This window comes from Mastomys coucha, unplaced genomic scaffold (assembly GCF_008632895.1).
Source record: "Mastomys coucha isolate ucsf_1 unplaced genomic scaffold, UCSF_Mcou_1 pScaffold21, whole genome shotgun sequence".
Classification (NCBI taxonomy): Eukaryota; Metazoa; Chordata; class Mammalia; order Rodentia; family Muridae; genus Mastomys; species Mastomys coucha.
In genome coordinates this window covers 70,899,514-70,906,217 of record NW_022196904.1, presented here as the reverse complement: position 1 = coordinate 70,906,217, position 6,704 = coordinate 70,899,514, and positions in this window count along the sequence as shown.

Genomic DNA, 6,704 nt, shown 5'->3' with positions numbered 1-6,704 from the left:
CGTTTTTCTGATGTGATTGTCCTGTGGAGGCTTAAGTCATGGAGCTGAGGAGGTGAAGGGCCCATGAGCTTTGGTGGCAGAAACAGAACAAACAAGTACACTGAATCCTTCATGGAAGAGGGCAAGCCACCGAGAGCACAGGGACCAGGCCAGGGTCCAGAACCATCAGAGAAAGGGCAGAGTAAGGCGGGAGCACATGTCTCTAGTTCCACCTACCTAAAGTCTAGGGTCCAAGGGTTTGAGGCCAATATACTGAGGCACCCTGTGACACAGGGGTGTGGGGAGAGGGAAGAGAGCAGGAGGGAGGGAGCTACAGAGTGACCTAGAGTAGAAGTTCTCAGCTAAGGCCCAATACCTTGGCTATGATTCTTTGTGCAGACTGGGACTGAAAGAGTTAAATTTGAGACTTGTACTGGCTAATGAGAAAATTGCACGTTTGAGGAAAACACAATGAACCAAGGTTGAATATGTCCAAATAAGCCTGGGCAAGAATAAGCAAGCTGTTAAGACATTCTGGGAACTAGCAGGCCGGGAAGATGTAGAGGAGAAAGCATGCAAGGACATGTCCGGGTGGGCCCAAGCACGCAAGGACAGGTCTGGGCAAGCGACCTAACTGAGTACTGAGTCATCTAGTCCTCTTAGATATGGTTTAAGGTCAGATGCTCTGTTGACTCAGATTAACACCAACCTTAGGAATTTTCCACTCTGTTCTGCACGTAATATAGTTGATATTTGAACTAGCCAGTCATGTATAGCCACACTGATTCCTTTGTTCCCCCAGACCTTTTCCCTATATAAACCCCTAACCCCTGAGCCTCGTTGATTCCGCTGTCTCCTGCGCGAGATATGAGTCGGCCCTGAGTGCCCCGATATTAAACTGCCTCATGTGTTTACATTAAGATGGTCTCTCGTGATTCCTTGGGTACACATCCTCCCGAGATTTGAATGGGGGTCTCCCTACTGGGGCCTTTCATGACAGCCTCAGAAAGTGGCCTCAGGTGAATGACACCAGTGTGCTGGTTTGAATAGGAATGTGTAACTTGAATTTTTTCAAAGCCTATTTTTAATGATGGTTCTTAAATGCTTTAACCTCCCTTGTAGCCCACCACCCACCAGAGGCAGTGGAAAAGAAAGGATACTAGGGAAGTGGACCTGTTTAGAAATGGTTCTTTGGAGCAACTCCTGTCTGTGTTGTCTGGAAATCGGCAGTTCAGTTCACAGGGCAGCTCGATCCATTTGCAAACACTTCACAGATATACCAGCAGTGCAGTTCGGTAGAGTCAGGATAGCAAACACGAATCAGCAGTGGTGGCGCTACCCAGCAGAGACAGATAGACAGTCCTTAGCCTTGGCTGGAGTCAGCAGGAGGGACACAGGAGGAATGCCAGGAGAAGTTCTCAGCTGTGCATCTCTCAGGGAAGCCCAGATCAGTGAAGATGCCTGTTGAGTTCTATTTATACCCCCCAAACATCATGTGTCCTCCACGGGTCTTGCCTCAGCATGTGTCTTGTCTCAGCATATGAATCTGTTTCAGCTGACATCACTCTGCCAATAAGCCTGAATCCGCAGAAGTGGCAAGAAGTTGGGGCACACCACCAGAAGTTTTTGGTCCTTTTCTCTCGATGGAATTCCAACAAATGGAGCTCACTATGAAATGTAAGGCAGACCAAAGCATGTGTGTCCTTCGCAAAGAATCCTTCATCGTGTGTCCTTTCACGTGCTTGCTTTAGCAGACCATCCTTTTTCCTGTGTCTGTGAAATGTTCCTTTATAAGTCTGCCTTAGGGGCTGGAGAGATGGCTCAGCGGTTAAGAGCACTGACTGCTCTTCCTAAAGGTCCTGAGTTCAAATCCCAGCAACCACATGGTGGCTCACAACCATCTGTAATGTGATCTGATGCCCTTTTCTGGTGTGTCTGAAGACAGCTACAGTGTACTTACATATAATGATAAATAAATCTTTAAAAAAAAGTTAAAAAAAAAAGAGCAGAGGCAGTGGATGACTTCAAAGAAGCAGCATTTAAAAAAAAAAAAGTCTGCCTTAGCCTTTTACCTGTGTCCACTTTGGGAAAACATTCCTTTTTTTCCCCCAGTAAAACACCATCCAACACAATTGACTTTCCTAAGGACCATTAAGTTTCCACTTCAGGAATGGTCCCCATGGACTTGTGTGTTTGAATGTTTGGCCCATAGGGAATGGCACTATTAGGAGGTGTGGCCTTGTTGGAGGAAGTGTGTCACTATGGGATAGGCCTTTAGGTCTCTTATGCTCAAACTCTGCCCAATGTAGCACACAGTCTCCTGCTGCCTTTTGATCTTAGCTACTCCTGTACCAAGTCTGAATGCATGACACCATGCCTCTTGTCATGATGATGGACTAAACCTCTGAAACTATGAGCCAAACCTAATTAAAAAAAATTTTTTTGAGTTGCCATGGTCATGATGTCCCTTCATAGCAATAGAAACCCTAGTTCTTGGTCCTGAGCTCTTAGTGCCGCTTCAATGATATTGGCAAGAATTTGACATTGGGCTAGGACAAGGAAGTAGGCTCAAGATGAATACAGCTGAGGAATGCATTTTTTGCTTCTTGATCATCTTGTTAAGTCCCTGAATACAGAATCATGGGATCTTTGCTTATGTCTTATTTGTTCCTTGACTACTTTGTCTTTGACCTAGAACTGACCCTATTCTTTGCCTAGAATGTGCCTAGAATGGTATAAAAGGGTCTAGAGAAAAATAAACCTGCTTCAGCACTGGCTGGGGTCATGTTATAATGTTGTCTAATTGTCTTTTCTTTTTTGTAATCCTCACTCCCTCCCTCGAGACCCTGTTGACTGACTGAGCTGGCTTGGTCATTACAGGATGTTAGTTCCAATGCAGGTGGACAGGAATGGCTGTTCTGAGGCTGGAAGTAGCCTGGGATAAGGCAGCTAGCCTCTGGACCTGCAGCATTCCAGGCTCCCACAGGACTGAAGTTCTACCAGTCAGTTCTGCAGACACAGCTTCTTTTCAGGAGTATCCATTCACAAGAACCATCTCCTTACTGGCCAAACATCAATTTTGTTCATGTGGGGACCAAATATTACCCTTGTAGCTAGGATCTGTTGTAGATGAGGCAGAGTTGGAGTTCAGAGATCCAGCTTCCTCTGCCTCCTGAGTATTGAGATTAAAGGCATGGGCCAACATATCTGCAATAACCAAAATTTATATATTTTTAACAAGAATAACTGTGTAGTTTCCTCTATATTCACAACTATTTATATTAGATGAACCATCTTCCTTATATTTTGTAGGCAGCCACTTGGATGATACGATTCCACTGCACATGCACCTCTCCCGAGCAGGTGTATGGTAATGAGGGTCTGCCGGAGAACCAATCCAGGAGGAGTTGGCAGCTCAGGCTTGGGTATATAAGGAGCTCTCTCCAGGCAGTCAGGGCCATTCCACGCCACTCCACAGAAGCAAGCAGACCTGCAGCACCTAGGAAGAAGAAGAAGAAGAAGGAGGAGGAGGAGGAGGAGGAGGAGGAGGAGGAGGAGGAGAAGGAGAAGGAGAAGGAGAAGGAAGGAGGAGAAGGAGAAGGAGAAGGAGAAGGAGAAGAAGAAGCAACATCAAGAAGAGCCGTGCCATCAAGAAGAGCTGTGACACTTAAGAACCTAGGAGAGCTGTAACACAAAAGAAAACTCCTGAATAAACCATCGAGAGAAGAAGTCTCAGTGTTCTGTCGTCATTGCTGCTGGTGGGCAACAGAGGCGCAGAATACAATATTTGTTTGTTTTTGTTTTTTGTTTTTGTTTTTTTTTTTTGAGACAGGGTTTCTCTGTGTCGCCTTGACTGTCCTGGAACTTACTCTGTAGACCAGGCTGGCCTCGAACTCAGAACTCAGAAATCCATCTGCCTTTGTCTCCTACGTGCTGGGATTAAAGGCGTGTGCCACTACTGCCTGGCAGATTTATTTATTATTATAAATAAGTACACTGTAGCTGTCTTCAGACACACCAGAAGAGGGTGTCATCTCTCATTACAAGTGGTTGTGAGCCACCATGTGGTTGCTGGGATTTGAACTCAGGACCTTCGGAAGAGTAGTTAGTGCTCTTAACCACTGAGCCATCTCTCCAGCCAGAGATGGATACTTTAAACTTATTAAAATTTAAAATATTAAAAGTTAAGGTACAATACATTAGGATGATCTCTAAACTATATGATGTTTCTGGGTAAAACTCAAAGTACATTTTCTTTTTATTTTTTCAAGACAGGGTTTCTCTGTGTAGCCCTGGCTGTCTTGGAACTCCCTCTGTAGACTGGGCTGGGCTCAAACTCAGAAATCTGCCTGCTTTTGCATCCCAAGTGTTGGGATTAAAGGGCTGTGCCACCACTGCCCGGCTATATGTTTGTTTTTAAAGCAGCAGTGGTTAAAAATATCCTTAAAATCCTTAAAATGTTGGAGCTGGAGAGATGGCTCAGCGGTTAAGAGCACTGACTGCTCTTTCAAAGGTCCTGAGTTCAAATCTCAGCAACCACATGGTGGCTCATAACCATCCCTAATGAAATCTGATGCCCTCTTCTGGAGTGTCTGAAGACAGCTACAGTGTACTTACACATAATAAATAAGTAACTCTTAAAAAAAAAAGTCCTTAAGGCTGGGTGGTGGTGGCGCACACCTTTGATCCCAGCACTTGGGAGGTAGAAGCAGGCAGATTTCTGAGTTCGAGGCCAGCCTGGTCTACAGAGTGAGTTCCAGGACAGCCAGGATTACACAGAGAAACTCTGTCTTGAAAAAAAAAATCCTTAAAATGTCTGTATTTATATATCCACTCATATATAAAAGGGATATCTAAGGCACAGACTTGAGTCATCCTCTTAATCTTTTCAATAAAGAGTTTAATACCTCAAGGGAAGGCAGCTGTCTAGCAGGAAAAACCCATCCTGCAATAGAGAAATCATCTTTTAGTTAGTTTATATTCTCAAGCAACAAGGACCAATGTTGTAGAACCAGAATTGGGATAAGGATCAAGGAAAGACCATCTTTTTTTTTTTTTTTTTTTTTTTTTTTTTTTTTTTTTTTTTTTTTGAGACAGGGTTTCTCTGTATAGCCCTGGCTGTCCTGGACCTCACTCTGTAGACCAGGCTGGCCTCGAACTCAGAAATCCGCCTGCCTCTGCCTCCCAAGTGCTGGGATTAAAGGCGTGCGCCACCACTCCCGGCAGGAAAGACCATCTTAACCAGAATTTTATGATTATGTATCTTTTCCCTAAAAGCAGATTTAAAAAAATTTTTTTAGCCGGGCAGTGGTGGCGCATGCCTTTAATCCCAGCACTTGGGAGGCAGAGGCAGGCAGATTTCTGAGTTCAAGGCCAGCCTGGTCTACAGAGTGAGTTCCAGGACAGCCAGGGCTACACAGAGAAACCCTGTCTTGAAAAACCGAAAAAAAAATTTTTTTTTAATTCAAAAATTTATGTTTTATGTATTCAAGGAAGAATTAGGACCACTAATCATTCTTTCATTTGACCTGTGAGGCCATACTTATTAATTATATTTTTGCCTTTTATCATTGTTTGCTTCTCTTTCTTTCTTTCTTTCTTTCTTTTTTTTTTTTTTTTTTTTTTTTGAAACAGGGTTTCTCTGTGTAGCCCTGGCTGTTCTGTTCTGGAACTCACTATGTAAACCAGGCTGACCTCGAACTCAGAACTCTGCCTGCCTCTGCCTCCCAAGTGCTAGGATTAAAGGCGTGCGCCACCACTGCCCAGCTCATCATTTGTTTCTTTAAAGCTTTTTAGTAAATCTTTTTTTTGTATTTATTTATTTATTTATTTATTTATTTATTTATTCATTTACTATTTAATGTATGTGAGTACACTGTTGCTGTCTTCAGACACACCAGAAGAGGGAGTCAGATCCTATTACAGATGGTTGTAAGCCACCATTGTGGTTGCTGGGAATTGATCTCAGGATCTCTGGAAGAGCAGTCAGTGTTCTTAACCGCTGAGCCACGTCTCCAGTCCCTTCTTTAAAGTTTTCAGTTTTACTTTGAGCAAAATGACGTTAGGCTGAGAACTTTAGTTACATGAGCAATTGCTTACAAGCAGCTGGACAATAAGTACATTATATAAAAATAAAGTTTAACCATGTGTAGGCAGATAGTTCATATACACAAATACATAAGACTTTTTAATAAACAAAGAGTTTCAATTCTATTGTTTGTTGGGATTATATTTTCTACAATCCTCATTGGTTTTTTTTTGGGTTTGTTTGTTTGTTTGTTTGTTTGTTTGTTTTTTTGAGACAGGGTTTCTCTGTATAGCCCTGGCTGTCCTGGACTCACTCTGTAGACCAGGCTGGCCTCGAACTCAGAAATCTGCCTGCCTCTGCCTCCCAAGTGCTGGGATTAAAGGCGTGTGCCACCACTCCTGGCCTACAATCCTCATTGTTAAGTCTCAAATAGGCTGAGGTGCCTATTTAACACCAGGGTGGACCTGGCCCCTAGGTTCTCCCTGCAATTAATTCCTCAGCCCCAAGAAAGTTTTAGAAGGAAATCCTTATAAAAATCTATGTGTATATATAACATTAAATGTTTATGAAACACTTACTACATATTATTTTAATAGGTTTTAAGGTGTTTAGAGTACTCAAATTTATAGAAGATCAAGAATTTCTCAGGCTTTAATATATGATTACAATACTTAAATTTGAATCTGTATATGCACTT